Here is a 17,069-nt window from a genome sequence, read left to right as displayed (position 1 = left end):
ATATCCTAGCCTGCTCTGAACTAAAGCAGAACAGAGCATGAGCATTGATCTTTGACCTTCAGATGAGTGGCATAGTCACCTGGTGGTTGATTCTTATGCCATAAGGGATGACCCATTCCTGGAGGTGTTCAAGGCTAGGTTGGATGGCTCCTGGACAGCCTGATCTAATGGGTGGCAACTCCATCATGTCAGGGGTTTGGAAATAAACGAACTTTGCTTCCTCCCAGCTCAAGTCGTTCTACGATTTTGTTTCTAAGGTATTTTCTTCTGTCTATATGGGTACACCTTTAATGGAAATTAAGATTTTAGAAGCTCCTCAGTAGTTCTGTAAGTAAAAAATCAAAGTTCAAACACTGAAGAGTTGTCATCACTGTGACAATGTTGCAGTGATAAATATAACTTAAAGGAATAAATGAAGGTTACTGTACTGTATTGCTATCAGATTTTACATATGATATATATGATAAAAGAGATTAAATGAATCCTTGCTAATGCATTATTGGTATCTGAAGAACAAGAAGAAACAAATCACATGCATTTCCTCACTTAATTATTGTGCTAGACACTCATTGTCATATCATTGACCTATTTGGTCATGCCCAAGTTAATCATGCCTGAACCTTTTCCCAGTGGGAAATAAGCTTTTTCACTTCCTGTCTTGCAGGAATATCAACTAAGACTCAGTCACATATGCCCACAGTCTGATCACTGCAGCCCACCATAACCATCGTCTCCAGCAGTGAGACTGCAGTCTGCAGCATGCCCGTGAGAGCGGGTGTCAGAAACCCATCACTTCCTGTGTGCCTTTGCTCAACTTCATTCAATCACTTACCGCATTAAATCACAGCAACCTCTGTTTGCAGAAGTGTTCCCCTCCTTTTCTCTTTTTCTTTTTTTAATCCCCTTTTTCTTTTTTTTCTTTTTTTTCTTTTTTTTTTTGTTTGCAGGGAACTGTTTTGTCACACTGAAATAGAGTTTATGTGCAGTGACAGCCTAATAAGCCAGCAACTTTAGTCGCTTATTAAAGTCAAGCATGTGTCTTTGTTTCATGTTGCTAATGATGTGGAACCGTCGAGGCCCGAGTATATTTCGTCTGGACGGTGTGGGAGCGAATGCTGAGAGCTCATTACTTGGCTCCCCATTGGAATCCTGCAGGCTTCTGCTCATTGAGGAGACTGTGGGGGCTTTGACAGAATTATTATACTGAATATTTTTAGACTCATTAACTATATCACCAAAGCAAAACATCTCTTCCTTAGATGCAAATGGCTGCAGCTACTGTGGCTTTGCTTTAGTTATTGCAGAAAAAAGGATGAAGCTTGAAAACAACTTAGGGAAAAGATTTTCATGCCTGAATGTTTGAATTTGTAACTTATATTGTGAATGTGTAAGCCTTTTTTACCACATTTAAGCCACTCATGTCTAAGTGCCATTTAAAAATGCATATATTCAGTTTCATGTAGTAAGTGGTGCTCAATCTTTCAAATTTAGAAAGTGCCACTGAAGTACACAATAGGAGCTTTCCAAATTCCACTTTCTATTCCAGAGTGAAAAAAATTAAATGTAATAAGCTCATGTTAAAGTAATTATGGATGCTTGAATTAAGCCTTCAAAGGCAAACGAATTCAGAGTTAAGGTTGCAAATTCTGACTTTCCTTTCACCAAAGTATTAGAACGTAAGTACTGCGCAGAATGAAAGATCGCACATTTCTCCAAGCCATACAATTCCTAACCACAACAGAGTGATTTAAAGATGAGGAGTGAGACAAAATTTTTAGCCAAAGTCTGAATTTCCTTGCTATGGTGGGTTTAAGTTGGTTCTTAATGTTACTTTATTGTAGCTTTTTGTGGTTTAATTGAGACTTAAGATGTACTTGAAGAAAAATATGAATACCTTAAAATTAATTCGTCACAGCAAAGGACAGAAAATTGCATTTATGGCTCCATTTGTTGGAAAAGTTAAGTTGGCTGTGAACTGTACATTATTTCAACTTCTGTGAAACCATATTTTGATTCTTCATGGAGACCTTTTCTATATGTTGTGTACAGGCTTACTTTCCATAAATTATGAGCCTGAGTAATTGCAGTAAGTATACGCACATTTAAAAAACCTAGATGAGTGTTTTTTTCCCACAGTGCTTGCAAGGTTCCATTAGGATTTTATTCTCCAAAATGTTTATAGGTGAAAAAACAACTATTTTGATTCCTAGGAAGAAAGACATTGCTCTTATTTGTGGTTCATTTCCTGCCGGAGTATTCTCTGACAATGGTGACACTGTCTTTATACATCAAGAAGTTCTTCTTTTAGTGACTGCCAGGGACTCTGGAGGGAATACTTCATATCTGAAACATTTCCCTTTGGGATTTCACCATCAGAATAACAGTTCTGATCAGCAGCCCATTAGTTTTTTGTTTTTTTTTTCCTGAAGCTATGAAAAGGAATAGTTAAAAATCTGACAGACAAGAAAAGTTGTGCTGAATTGAAGTTCACCATTCCTCACATAAGAGCTCCATGTTCTCCCTCAAGCAGTAAGTTCTTAATAGGTATGAGAGCTGTTTGAGTTCTCAGGGTAAGCCTTTTGAATCTCTAAGCCTCAGAGTGGACAGACTGTGACTGCAGCCTTCATTTTAAGATTTTGCAGTTCCTTTTCAAACCAGTTTGTGGCACAACACTATTTAATTTAGATGCTGAGTAAGATTTCTAACTCCCATGCTTCATCGTCAGTTTCTAAACCTTTATATTTAAGCACCTAGATAATAGTAGCTTGATATAAACTAGAAAATGTCCTTTAAAAAGAGTTATAAATATGGGTTCCAGACAAGGTGCCAGCTCTGAAAACCATGGTCACAGCTGTACATTAAAATACTTTTCCTTTAAGCAGCAGATAACTTTTCAAATTTGAATGTGAATACTCTGTCAGGAAAATTCTCACCTGCACAACTGCTTCACAGTTCTGATTTCAGAAGTTTTGCAGTAAAAATAGCCCAAAGCCAACACACCTGTCTAGATACGTAGGTGATCCAGGGGAAATAAAGCAGACTTGTGCTGTAGGCATGCAAATGCAATTGTTTCATTTCCGACAGATAGAATTATAATCAGATTAGTAGTTGTAATAGTACTATAAATAGATGTTCGCTCTCAGTTGTATTTATTTATGATCATATGATTATCCAGACTTAAAATCACTGTACAATCCCACCATCTTTTTACTTATTTTAGCTATTTTAATATGTCTCCTTTCAATGCTGGGGACAACTACTATGGTTTTTTTTTTGTTTTGTTTCACTCTAATTGGCCCTGCAGTGAAAAAACACTGGTCAAATGGATACCTGTTGGGGGAAGTGCGCTAGGAGAGTACTTAAGTGTTATTAAGATGCAGTCTTGAGCTATGCCATAAATATTAATCAGATTATGTGATGTAATCAATTCATTTCTCTAGATTCTCAGTGGCTATCTCTCAATGTCCAGTGACATGCAGTTTTTCAGTTGTCAACCTTTTAGTCACTATGTAGTAGCTAGAAGTGGTTTTCCTAGGCTATGCACCAAATTCAAAGCTCATAAGGATTTTAAGCATTTTTAAGTTTAAAATTTCTGCATTTCAATCAGCTGACCTCTTTAATTTTCTATTGTCTGGCCTCCATACAAATTAAGAGCTTTGCATTTATGCTGAAATGGTTGCCTTAGATGAGGTAGTTTTTGCACTGAAGATGCATTTTTCTTCCTGATTTAAACCTGTGGTGGTTTTCTTTTATGCATACTTGTCATGTAATAGAAATGATCATATATTATTCTATACAGCACATATATTTGACCTCAGAAGGAGCCTTTATGACTTTGGAGCAAAAAAATTATTCATGTTAAGAGTCTCCATCTGTTTTTTTTTTTTCTTGGTTTGTTGTTAGTATTCTTAAAAAATAAATGATGTTAATAGGGCTCTTTTATTGATACATTCTTTACATTCTAAACTCTAAAATAGTCTAAAGCATCCAAATAAGCAGTTATTTTGTATTTGAGGACTGAAAAACAGTTGGCATGCTAGTGAATCTAGTCTACAACTACCTGAAGGGAGGTTGTGATGAGGAGGGGTTTGGCCTCTTCTCTCAGGCAACAAACAAAACCTGAGGAAATGGCCACAAGTTGTACCAGAGAAAGTTTAGGTTGGACATAAGAAATAACTTTTTCTCTCAGATGGTGGTCAGGCACTGGAATGGCCTGCCCAGGGAGGTGATGGAGTCGCCGTCCCTGGCAGTGTTCAAGTCTGGGTAAGGAGCTATGAGATATGGTTTAGTGGCTTGTGGTAGCAACGGTAATGGGAAGACAGTTGGACTTGATCATCTTGTAGGTCCTTTCCAGCCTTGTGATTCTATGATATAGTTATGAAACAGACACTAATTTTGTCATCTAGGATTTAGTAACTGTGTCTGTGCAAAAACAGAGGTAAGCCTGCTGTGTGCCCTGTGCACCTGCTCTCATGATCTCATGAAGTGGGAAGCTTTTGAAGCACAGTTTGTTCCCCTTCTTGTTTGTGCACCCAAATTTTCTTAAAAAAAAAAAAAAAAAAGATGTGGAGGGCAGAGTATCTTTTCTCAATATGTTGATTGTACTTCCTATTGCATTGTCTGGCTCACAGACCAGATAGAGTGGCATAGGAAGGTTATTTATTCATGCTGAGCTCTTAACAAAACATCTATTCCTTTTCTCCCTTACATGTATACATTGTCACTGTTCCCTTGTGACACCAAAGACGGAAGTAAGAGAGTGCCAAGAATGAAGCCCATGTGAGGATATCACAGGATGATTCAGGACAAAACATGCACATGAAGAGGGAACTAACTAAATGCACCAGGGAAAACCATGCTAAGATCCTCCAAAGCAAACATCCCTGATTGAGGGATGTATTGCGTTAATTTTGCTGTATTTTGTAGGAGTCACAGATGTACAAGGCTATATGACAGAAGACAGTTAAACAAACTTTAAGGTTCATAATATATTTGGAGTATTTTTTTAATCTGGCCAGTCCAGCTCTATATCAAGACAACATTGTTAAAAACATTTTAGCATACCATTAAAAAGAATTTTTTTCCACCATTATCATTGCATTGGAGGACTGACAGCATTACTTCTCCAACACTTTTGATGCATTAAAAGAAAAAGAAGCCATAAAGTGCTCCTTAGGCTCAAGCCTAAATGGTGTTTGTTTGTTTCTTATTGGTTTCCACAGCAATGGTGCTGACTTTGTCACTGTCTTATCCACACTGTACAGCACTTGACCACTGATTTCCATCCTCTGGAGCTCATTGGTGTCTTATGGCCCTAACTGGTAGATAATACTATGCAATACTGTATTTCTGTCACAGTAATATACTACAGTAGTTTGTTTTAAATACTATTTAAGTGAAGACATGTATACCATGCCATGAGATGTGGCATGTTGACATGTAGGGTACAAGGGGATATATAGTTTTCTGGTAGCAGTTCCTCTAGTGAGTCATATGCTGACTTTATCTGGAAGAGAGCACGTGGGAAATTCTAAAATTAAGCCAGGGAACGAATTAATAGTCCTTTATTTGCAGTGTTGAAACATGCTTCTAGTGTGGAAAGAACTCACCTTATTCCACTGTTAATGTGTTATTTCAGGATACACTTAAGGTATAGATTTTACTCTCTTTTAGGGAATACTAGAAATGTGAGATTAAGATGTCCTGGAATTACATTGAATATTTGTGGGGTGGAGTCTGGAAGTACGAAGAGAAGGAGGCATGACAAATGTGGGCTAATGGTGATATGGAAAAATAAAAAAATGAGTGGTTTGGGGAGACACTGGAATTTTCCAGTAAATCTGTCAGTCTCTGCAGAAATGAAGGAACCTTTGTCTTTTAAGACCACTCTCCCTTCAGAGATTAAGAAAGAACTAAAGATTCCTAAATCTCAGTTGTCATTTGCTCTCAAGAAAATCTATGAAACTCACCCCCTCTTAGCTATATCTCACATGGAGTATCATTGTATACTGCAGTAATATTCTTCTGCAGAAATACTCTAGAGTATTTGTTGATCTGTTCACAAAGTGACTCTGCTCATTGCTTTGAAAAGGATAGGAAAAAGGCTATGAAACATAAATAAGACTGTCATAAAACATAGGGTCTTAAATTAACATTGCAAAAGCATCTGTAAATCTGGCATTTGCTAACTTCTGAACATTTATCTTTCCTTTTTATTATCCTTTTAAGGTAATTGTGTGTGATTATAAAGGCATTAACTGTATTCCTTTTTGCATCTTTCATTTATTTGGTAATCAGGAACATAATACTGACTCTATTTGTGTAATTGTGACTGTTACGAAACTTGGGAATCAAGATAGGTGGGACCTGCCAACTAACTCATGGTTACCGAAGTCACTGGCTCAAGTCATTGATGGCTTAACTACTACATCATTACTATAGCTTAACCAAAGATGTGGGTTTTGTCCTGTTTATTATTGCTGTCAGCTCTTATGTATTAAGCAAAACTACTGTTTGAAAGCACTTATACAGACTGCATTTGAAAGAAGGATTAGGAGCCTTACATTCTTGACAAACACAGTGAAAATCAATCTGAAGCTTATATGAAAGTAATGACTTCCTTGTTTTCATACATGCTTGAAATTCCATCTGTTCTGGAGGATTTTTCAACAGTTAGAAAAAGATGACTCCATGTTTGTAATCCTTGCTAAGAAGAAAAGTGAACATAGACATGAATGTTAAGGTAGATTCCATTAAATATATAAGTCTTTGGTAGTAGTGCTCAACAATTTTCGTCTAATCTTTTTCTTTCAGTGCTTTCTACATATATATATATATATATATAACTGCCTTCTAAATATAGTACATGTAATAAAATGCTACAATTCTTATGGATAAATCAAATCATTAAATATCTGGCTTTTTCTTTTTTTTTTTTTGTTTTTTTTTTTTTGTTTCAGAAACACACATAAGTGATTGTAACAAATGAAAATCTGCCAACAATGCTTATGAGGTGTAGGCAGCCTGTCTGTGTGGCATCTGCAGTAGGGACTCAGGTCCCACTTCTGGAGTAAGAACTCTGGGGCTTACAAAAGAACCAGACAATTGAAACCTGAGGGTCCTGAGATGTTTCCCTAAATCTGGGGCACAGGTCCTGAGGCTTTGTGCCACTGGGGCCGAGAATGTCAGTGTTTTAAGGGACTGCAATTTCAAAGCAGTCAGCCTTGTCAGTGCTGATAGGCTCCCTGTTGTGGTGCTAAGGGATGAGGCTTGGATCTATCTGGGCTACAGCCTGGCCTCTTAGGATTTCCATTTTCCTTGCTGAAAAGTTAAAGTGACAGAAAGGGCCATTACAGATGCTGAGCAAACTTGACTTTAGTTGTTTCACTACTGTAGTTAATTTAACTATTATTGTTCCCTTTGGGATTTAATTTGTCTCATAAATTGAAAATAGGATTGTCCCATTTGGGTGTGTTCACTGGAGTGCTGCAATTTGCAGCATTTGTTGATATTCTTCCCCTTTTCCTGGAAGGCTCTTGTGAAACTGAAGATTCAGTGTTGCATGTTTCAGGCTTTGTCTGTGCTCTGGAACGAGGACACAACAGTTCTGATTTGTGGGTGCACATCTTGGCTGTTTTCCCAGTCAACAACAGGACAAGACCTGCATTCAAGGGGCAGATTTTCATTAGGCTGGAAATTGTAATATGCAGACATGGAGAGAATTTTGTAATGGATCCTGCATGTGACCAGACCAAGGGAGTGCCAGGTAGCACTCCTCATCAGCAGATGAAAATTTAGTAGGTTGAAAGTAAGAATGACTCCCTCTAGAAAACAGAAATGCCCACAAATAGTTTTCCTTCTCCTCTGGAAATTATAAAGTAACTGGGAACTTCCTAGTATATCAACAAATGAAAAGTGATTTAGCTTCTACATTAAATCTCTAAGTGATAAGCAGAATACGATCCTAATATTAAAGTTTTTAGAAGAAGCAATACGCCATGTCTTGTTGCCACATAAAATGTTGCTTTGTAATTTATAATGAAATATAGTAAATAATTTACACTAGCGTTACAATCTAATACATCCCTGCCTTTCTCTGCATGCTTTTGAGGAGGACAAATGATAAGAATAGGATGTGTACACAGAAGTAGCGGGGTTAAGCTTGAGTAACAGTTCGGGAGTGAAAACAAGGAGAACTGATAAAGAATGTTAACTGACTAAAAAAGCCAAAATATTGAAATCTAGGAGTGCACAAAAAAAGTCTCTCCTTGGCTATTCAACAGCACTGTTGAAACTGTACTCTTGCAGTTCACCCAGTGCAAGTTAACGGTATAGTGTGTCTTTATTAGCCATCTTGTGTGTCATACCACTTAAAATTCACTATGGTCTTCTGAGAACTGAAAGAAGGAAGTGCAATGAATTAGTGCTTTTGTAATATTTGATTTTTTCCTTTGGTTGAAGTCCTATCCTATATCACATTTTCTGAGTCTCCACGGCACCCTCAGTATTTCCTATACAATGAGACTTGCAGAATTTGCTGAGTGATTTGACTCTTGACAGCATGTGACTCCATTGAGCCATTTCCTTCCCCTTGCAGTGTGCTTACTACAGAAATGTGGCTGAATCCGTAAGCCCTTCTGTGGACAAAGGGTTCAGGCAAGGCCTGCCATTTTTTGTCCCAATTATCTTAATAACTAGGTAATCTAGTACATAATATCACAGATTGAATCTACGTTTCTAACTGATTGTAAACTCCACTTTGTTCCATGAGCACCATTTTACTTTCTGCCTTCCTTGTAATATTAATGTTACAATACAGGGTCCATCCTGACTGAAGGCAGGTAGATGATGACAGGAGGAACCACTGAACTAACAGTTATTGCCTATTTGGATGTTGTCTCTCAGTTCTGAGAATGAAATAGCTCTTTGGAGGTCTCAGAAAGAATGCTTCCAGGAATCTTATAGGATGAATGATTGTAGTGAGAAGCTGATGTGTAGGTGTGGTGGGTATGGAATTTGACTATCTGTAGTCCCCAGTTGTTGTTTATGTTTGGTCAGCAAGAAAGGCCATGCTGTCACATTATGTCATCCTCTGGGCCAAGCAAGAAGGAAAATTGTTGTCTGGGCTAATGACATAATTCAGAGCTAGAGGCATAATTCTGAGCTAGGATCAGAGTAATGAAGAAGATGAGAAAGTTGAATAATTTTTCTTAAGATTTCTGAAATCTCTGATGCTAGATAAGAAGAAAAGTGTGTTTGGATGGACTAGGGACACCAAATTCAAGTCAGTTGACAACTAAAAGACCAGTTTATCAGCCTCAGGGTATTTTTTTTAATTTTATTTTATAGTGTAATGCCCACTAGCTGCAGATATCTTACCTGTCTTCCTCTATTTATTGTGGAGGGATCCAGTACAGCATTCATATTCTCTTCCTAATCCCATCCTTCCCACAGAGACCTACTGCCTAAGAATTCAAACCCTATTATTTATGAAGAGAATGTATGTGTCTGGCTCTTTCCAAGACACTTTCACCAGGAAGCTCAATATACTGTTTGGCTATGAAGGCTACATCTAACCTGGAAAATACAAGAGGGCTAAGGTCTAGACAGTTCTCTACACTGCTTATTTATGGTGCCCTGTCCTGTTTTGGTTTGTGTGAGCTAATGATTTCCAATTGCCAATGTCAAGGAGTAACATGCAGGGATTACTCCAAGCAGGCATCATGGATGGGACAGCACTAGCTTTATCTCCCTCAGCTCTGCTGTCTCAAGTGGCTTTGCTGCAACCAAAGGTATGCAGCATATACTTCTGTTTCACCTATGTAAGTTGAAACATGGCTTTCACGTTTATTCAATCATTCCATGATAAATCCTTCATGCTCCCTGATATGCTATTTGTGTTTTAGGACAGCGAGGCTATCACACAGGGCTGAGAAATGGTAGTGAACTGCAGAGTGTGGACAAAGCCAGCCTGTGCCTCTTCGCATTACTGCCAGAGAATAGTTCCTGGCTCTGTTTATTTAACGGTATAAAGGTAGCCCCAGGGATTGAGAAACAATGTGCATCTCTAAGATGCAGTCAGCCATCAGCACCGAGGTAACATCTGGCAAAAAGTTATGCACGTCTTAATTGGCCAGCTGTTCTTCTGATTGATTCATTGCCTTCCAGGAAGCATACTTACCTCTCAGTACTCATGTTGGCCCTGCAGAATATCCAGTCTTGGGCTGCCTATGCTGGTGGGATGGTGCGTTGTGCAGACCCAAGCAGGAAATTCCCTTGAAAAGTCTGGCTTTGCTCAGCTGAAGGCCAAATCATTCCTAAAATGGGTAATTAGAGGTCATGTTTCTATTACAGCTAACAAGATAGTGGTGGTGATTCAGCCAAAAGAGTGTGTAACTGCTGAGGCACCTGTTGTGTGACCTAGGCTATTGAGGTGCACAGTCACACTGCACAGAGTGTACCTCGAGATGGGCTAGTGATTAGCAGGTCTGACAAGATTGCTGCCAGGTGCCAAAGGCCTTAAAATACAACCCAAGTAGTAATGACAGACCAGTTTTTGGCCAGAGAGCAAGGCGGTTTTCATTGATGATCACTGAATGATAAATGATAAACGTGTATGTCATCAAGAGAAGTAAAATTTGGTCTTTTGTATTTGTTTTTACTGTTTTGCAATAATAATGATAATAATCTGGATCAGAAGGAACAGGTTAATATAAAAGTTTATAATCATAATATTAGATATTTATTATTCAAAAGAGTATCTGTTTCTGCTAGAACTATGACTTTAGAACTTTTTTATAATTAATCTCAGTGTATTTTAAATGTAGCAAAGAAAGCATGAATTCACAAAGATGAAAATTACCTATTGAATTGTTTGAGAAAGTAGTGTAACATTCATATTAATCAGGTAGCTTATTTGTTTAATTTTTAAGATGACAAGCTCATGAAAAAACATTCTTAACTCTGAATGCCAAAAGTGTACTCATTTACTTTTAGAGTGATGTGTTAACAATTATACTCCAGAAATCCTTTAGGAGGGGACAGAGGATGAGATATAGTATTTTATTGTGCATTCTGTTCTCTTCCAAGTAAGCAGTAGAAACTGTAAATGGAATGATTAGAGATTATGGCTGCTTTAACAGGAGGACATAATGGCAAGGTCAGGAACTTCCTTAGAATGATCTTGTTTACTTGAGGGGTTTTGACACTTCAGCTTGTGCTGTCTGCTGCGTTTCTTTAATGGCCTCTTATACATAACAAACAAAAGTTGCGATAATTTGTGGTCTTCTGTACATGAGATCTTTGACAGAAAAAATTATTGGGAAAAAAAAAACAACACCACCTTTGATTCAGGGCAAAGGAAAATATCTGCATTTTTTTAAGATGTTTACATTCATTTTTTCAGGCTCCTGGGGATGAAATAGTGTTTGATCGTTAGTGTTACTAAATGATATAGATAAAGGCACCTGGATATATTTCCCTTGTATAGCAATAGAAATCTTTGAGGAAAGAATAACATCACGTTTATTCTATACCTTCTCAGTATCAAACTTTAGGCTACATTTTGAGGAACCTAACACACAAAGCACAGTTTTTGTCTTCAAACTACTATTAAAAATGCTTACAGTAAGTAGCCACAATAAAGCAGAATCATATCTTGATCTTACAAAAGATTACCTCTTTTCCTTTTGTTTTTCTGACAGGGGGTAAAAATCATAATATCCATCTTAATTTTTCTTCTTCTTGAGATGGCTTTTTTTTTTTCTGCTTTAACCACTTCTTATTGTAAGATTGTGCTGCAATTTTTTTCAGACTTTTCTTGTATTTGTTTTTCAGTGGATCTCAAAATACAGTTTTTCTCTCTCTATCTCTCTTTTCTTTTTCTGTCTTTTTTTTTTTTTTTTTTTTTTTTTTTTTTTTTGTAATTTAACATTGCTAATCTGCTTACCAAAGCATTCACAACTGGAATAACGTCAAAAAACAAGTGCATCTCTCCATGTATACTTGCACATCAGCTGAGATTTGTTTTTTTCATGAGGCTTTTACTCATTTTTAAAGTATATCCAGTCTGTTGACAAAAGAGCTTTATTTAAATGAGCTATGTAATCTTTACCAGCAGTCTGTGGAGCAGATTTGACAATAAAGAAATATCTCATTACCTAGAAGCTTTGTATATTGTACAGGTGTATCTTGGTAGTTGAACAGTATAAAAAGATAAATATTAACTGGATTTTGCTAATAAATCTGCCATTCTTCCAGTGCCAAAATCTGTAGAGTTGTTGTAATTGCTGTTGTTTGAGTTGTAACAATGAATGGAACTGATAAGGCTTATGTCATTTACATAGAATTTAGCATTCACAGTGCACTATTGAATTAATATGACACACACACATTGGGTCCTCTGATATAAGATTAGCATCATTTTAAAATAGAGAAAGTGTACATTTCAAAGTGACATTATTCTCTGTTTGAAATGTAGTGGTATCTTACTTAGATCTGAAAATCATACTAGGTGATAGCAATGACTGGTAGTTAATATTTCTGTTAGTTACATCGTGGTTTATTACATTTTGTAATAAACAAATGTCTTATGTTAAGAGGAATTACTGCAGAATTATGAAATAATACTACACTGAACTCAGAAGGGCAGGTTTCTCTACCACCAATGTCAGTCAAGAGTAGTGTCAAAAGAATTATATTCTTTGTGTTTAAACCAGAGTTGTGTTTTAATAGAATTCTACTTATGATTTCAGGTCTTCCCACTGTCTTTAGGTGAATATGGCATTGCTAATCAGCTGTGGAAAGTAAAACTCAAATTGGATGCGACCCTTCCCCCTTCCAGTTATCTCAAAAAACTAGAGTGAAATGATTTGGTTAACATGCCACGAGTTCAGCGTGGCAGCCATAAAAATACGAGACGTTTCTGCAGTTACAGTCAAGAGCCTTGTTCGTCACAGTACGCTCATCTTCCATTGTTCCCTGCTTTTGCAGCACCAACCTGATTCATGTCCAGTATGTGACTGCAGGTGTATATAAGCTTCCAAGGATTTTTGAAAATTGGTGATGTACTGCATTTAGTGTATTATTTTATGATGGCTCTTATTATGAATATCTCTAGCTCATTCATGTTCCCATCAGCTTAATCCAGACTGAGATTTGTGTGCAGCTTCATCTTATCTCTTGTGGAGTATTACACTGCAAGTCGTTTCTCTTGCAGGAAGGAGGGGAAGGATCTTTTTTCTCCAAATGCTGTTTTTTTAAATGGTGGGATCTAGTGCTCCGTTTCTTGGTGTTGGTGATGTGATCATTGTTGTTTGCCTTGACATTTTTTAGCTTCTGGATTGCTATGTGTATGACTGACATCTCAATTGTTTATTGTTAATGTTAAATGGTCTAGGTTAATAATATTTCATCAAAATATGGTATTGATGGTGGGCTGAGTCTAGTGAGACTCCTCTGCCCATCTGTTTCTCTCATCTGCCTCTATTATGTGTATTTTTCCATTTTTGCTGCTGCTTAGTACATTTCTTCTTCATTTTAACGTCCACAAATTGTTTCAGTCCCTTGGTAAGTAGCTCTAGCTACCTACTGTGGCTGCAACTTCATCTTCTGCTAAATCTTTAAATGTCTTAATAACAGCCACTATAAAGAAAATAAGTTCTGTTGCCTTAAAGAGTATTCTTGATCTGATGTACAGATGTATCTGATTGCTTTCTGGAGTTGGTTTATGTACACAGTGGAGTTATTTAGTGGTAAGCATTCTCACTTGCTTGGCAAGGTTCATACGCAGACAGTCTGATCAAGACTGTGAACAGTCAGAGGCTCACAAATGCCTACAAGGAACAATGCCTTTAAAATTTTTAGTTGACAAAAATAGAAAAATCTGCTCGTGACTAACTGCAGTCATTAGTTTTCCATAGACCTGTAATTATTTCAGATGATTTTTATGAAGTTGTCATATCATATACAAAAATATCACTCCCCTTGAGATTTCAGTCCCTTTTGCTCACTATGTCTAATAAAGGTAATATCAGTACAATTTTTTTTTTTTTAAAGAAGTAGAATAATGTATTTTGCCAGGAAAACAAACTACCTGGGCTATCCAAACAAATTCAGCCAGAGGCAAACACCCACCGTATATGTTTTTGATCGAATGTTTAATGTTTGATAGAATTGAAAGAGAATCTTCCTTTGAGACAAGTAGCATCCTGGTCTCGCCTATAATATCTCATAAATTAGATCTACTCTAATATCTGCTATGTTTTAGGTAATTCAGAACCTTGCCACTTTACTAGATCAGCCACCTTATTAGTGTTCATTCTAAATGTCACATGTCTTATGAATAATTAAAATAGTAGCTTAATTTCAATCTTATAGCAAATCAGACATGATTTAGTGAAATATCTTGATGTAACATAACAACAACAAAAAGATAAAAAATTAAAAGAAATAAGGTATCATGTTTGTTATACCCCAAATAACAATCTAAGCTTTCCCTCTGGTAAGACAGCAATGGCAGCTAGTTCACATCTCCTTTTCTCAAATTTATGCTAATATTATTGACGATATTAGTTCAATATGTAAACAAGGGATTAAAGAAATACAGAGACATATGTTTCCCTCTGCAAAACAGGGAGGGGAACCTCAAGCAGGGGAGAGCAGCACTAAAGCTTCAAAGCAGCAGAACGGGAAGGGCAGGTCCTTGACAGCACTACCCATTCTCCCCAGCAGCTCACAAAGGTACATCTCCAGCAAAGCTGTTGGCTCAACACCACTTTGTTGGTAGGATGCGGACTGGGAGAAGTCACTTGTTGCCAAAAATTGTCTCCATCCCAGCTAAAAGAGAAAGCTAGAGAAGGTAACAGCATGTTTCTGAAACAAAGCAATTAAAAATGAAGAATTAGCAGTAATGTCATATGTGCAACTCATGCATGCCATGACTTTATACGTCTCTACATATGATAGCAATTTAAAACATAAGGAAAAGCTAACAACTATATTATATGACCAAAAAGAGGATCTAAGGGAAAAGTTTCGCTGTCTGTAGATACAGTCAATGGCCAAACCTAGGAAACTTACAGGCTGCTTTTGGAGTAGTACTGGTCTTCGACTGGGTCACTCAGGATTTTCTGGTTTAGATTGTTCCAATACCTGTGGTTCTAAAGTTCACTTAGAAACCTCTGTTGCACCTCCTAGGTTAGTGAGTCTAACAGTTTATATGAAACTTTCATGTAATATTATTTGGTGAAGCTGTTACTTTCCAAAATAGGCACATATTTCTGATTGTGTACCGTAATGTTATTTATGTTGCAATTAATATTGTAAAAATGATAAATACTGAGTTTAGTCTCCACTATGCTAGGCACAATAAAATGTATTCAAAATAAGAAATGCATTAGATGCAAGACATTTCAAATAGTAACAACAGCTATCAGGCTTGTAATTTGCAAGCAGTTAGTTGGTTCTTTGAAATGAGAAACATTAGTGAAGGTCTTATTGAACACTAGCCATTATAAACTGTCAGTTTCTCAATAATTATGATAGCAATTTTCAGATAGTCAAACATCAAAACTTTGGAACACATATTTTATTCTCTCAAGACAAAACCATGGAGCAAAATTGAACTGCATAGCCACTGATCCCTTTCACCTTTCAGTGACAAATCTTTTCACATGCTTCCACAATTTCTGTTTTCCTCATAACGACAATATATCTTGAAACTATTTCACATTTTTACAAAAAATTGAAAATTTGATAATCCAAAGACAGTCTTCTACTTAAGTTGTTTCTCTATTGGACTGAAGCAGATTGTATTATTAAAATGTCACAAGTTGTTTTGCTCCTCTGTTATCCACATTCTTTTTCTGACTCCAGAATCTTATCAAACAACATGAGAACTTAAAAATAGCTGAATTGACAACAGATCCAAAGACAGATGGAGATTTATTTCAGGACAAAAAGTATTTCTTAATATAGAAAGAAATGAGCTTTGAAAATCGTCTTCAAACTGGAAAACATTCATATTTGGTTTCAGGTTTTGGCTGTGATTCAGATCGATATTTTTATACTTTTTTATTGATTTCATGTACTTTCCATCGTGCTATTTCTAATATACACTGGCATCACTCAAGAAAAAAAAAAAGAAAACTATGTACAAAGATCCGTTTAAATATTTTACAGCCTCATTTACAAAGATGCAGAGTACTCACTACTTCCATAGAGTCTAACGGGACTTGTGGTAACTCAGTATCTCTGAAAATCAGGCCATTAATTTTGAAAATGTGAGCTAATTACTCTCTAGGCTGTAATAGCTCACTTGATATTACTATAATCTACATTCTTTTGAAAAAGTGTATTTTTCACCTGGTACAGTGCATTTGATCCTAAAGACTAGTCATATTCTATCATGTAAAAGCTTCTTTATAACTGATCCAATTATTGACCTGTGGTATTGACCTTAATGAAATGTAATATTTCTGAAGGAATAGTACAATTCATTGTGCTAATACAGCTTGAAGGCCTCATGCTAACAATAGCTACACAATTTATTGAAATAATTGACTTGATGAAACGCAAAACCATGTATTTCCACTAAGCAGTAAGCTAGGTAGTTTAATCTTCTATTTTTCTAAATTTCAGCTGATCTGAGTATGGAGCAATTTTTGCCAAATTTACCAAAATACGTGGTCTTTCAAAAACATTCAATGTTGGTAGATTTTCAGATCATATTGAAATAGTTTTCTTCTGGCCTGAGACCTGAAACACCATGTATAGGAGTTGCAGATTAAGGAAAAGCTGCAGATTAAGTCTGAGCTGCACATTGTAACAATAATTAATGTTATCAAAAAGCAATAACCTATTGGGTAAGCATTACTACTTTGAATATTACCAATGAGAATTCTTTGCAATGATTGCAATTCCTACCATAGGTGTTATCTTTGTTATGAATCTTTGGAAAATTCCTTTTTTAAGTGGCGTCACTCTCAGCTGCGGCACTCGGTGTAATTTAGTGGTGTTAGATGCTTTCATGTCACATTGTAGGTAGATTAATAGGTAGATTAATAGGAAGT

At 36.6% G+C, this 17,069-nt stretch overlaps 1 protein-coding gene across 1 annotated transcript in view; it reads left to right on the top strand.

Moving 5' to 3' along the window:
* CCDC178 (coiled-coil domain containing 178) overlaps positions 1-17,069 on the top strand; it is a 183,640-nt gene that overhangs the window by 147,325 nt on the left and 19,246 nt on the right. The gene's annotated exons all lie outside the window — the stretch shown is intronic.

Source organism: Gallus gallus, chromosome 2 (assembly GCF_016699485.2).
Source record: "Gallus gallus isolate bGalGal1 chromosome 2, bGalGal1.mat.broiler.GRCg7b, whole genome shotgun sequence".
Taxonomy (NCBI): domain Eukaryota; kingdom Metazoa; phylum Chordata; class Aves; order Galliformes; family Phasianidae; genus Gallus; species Gallus gallus.
The sequence above is the reverse complement of the archived record's forward strand: the minus strand, read 5'-3'. Positions and strand labels throughout refer to the sequence as shown.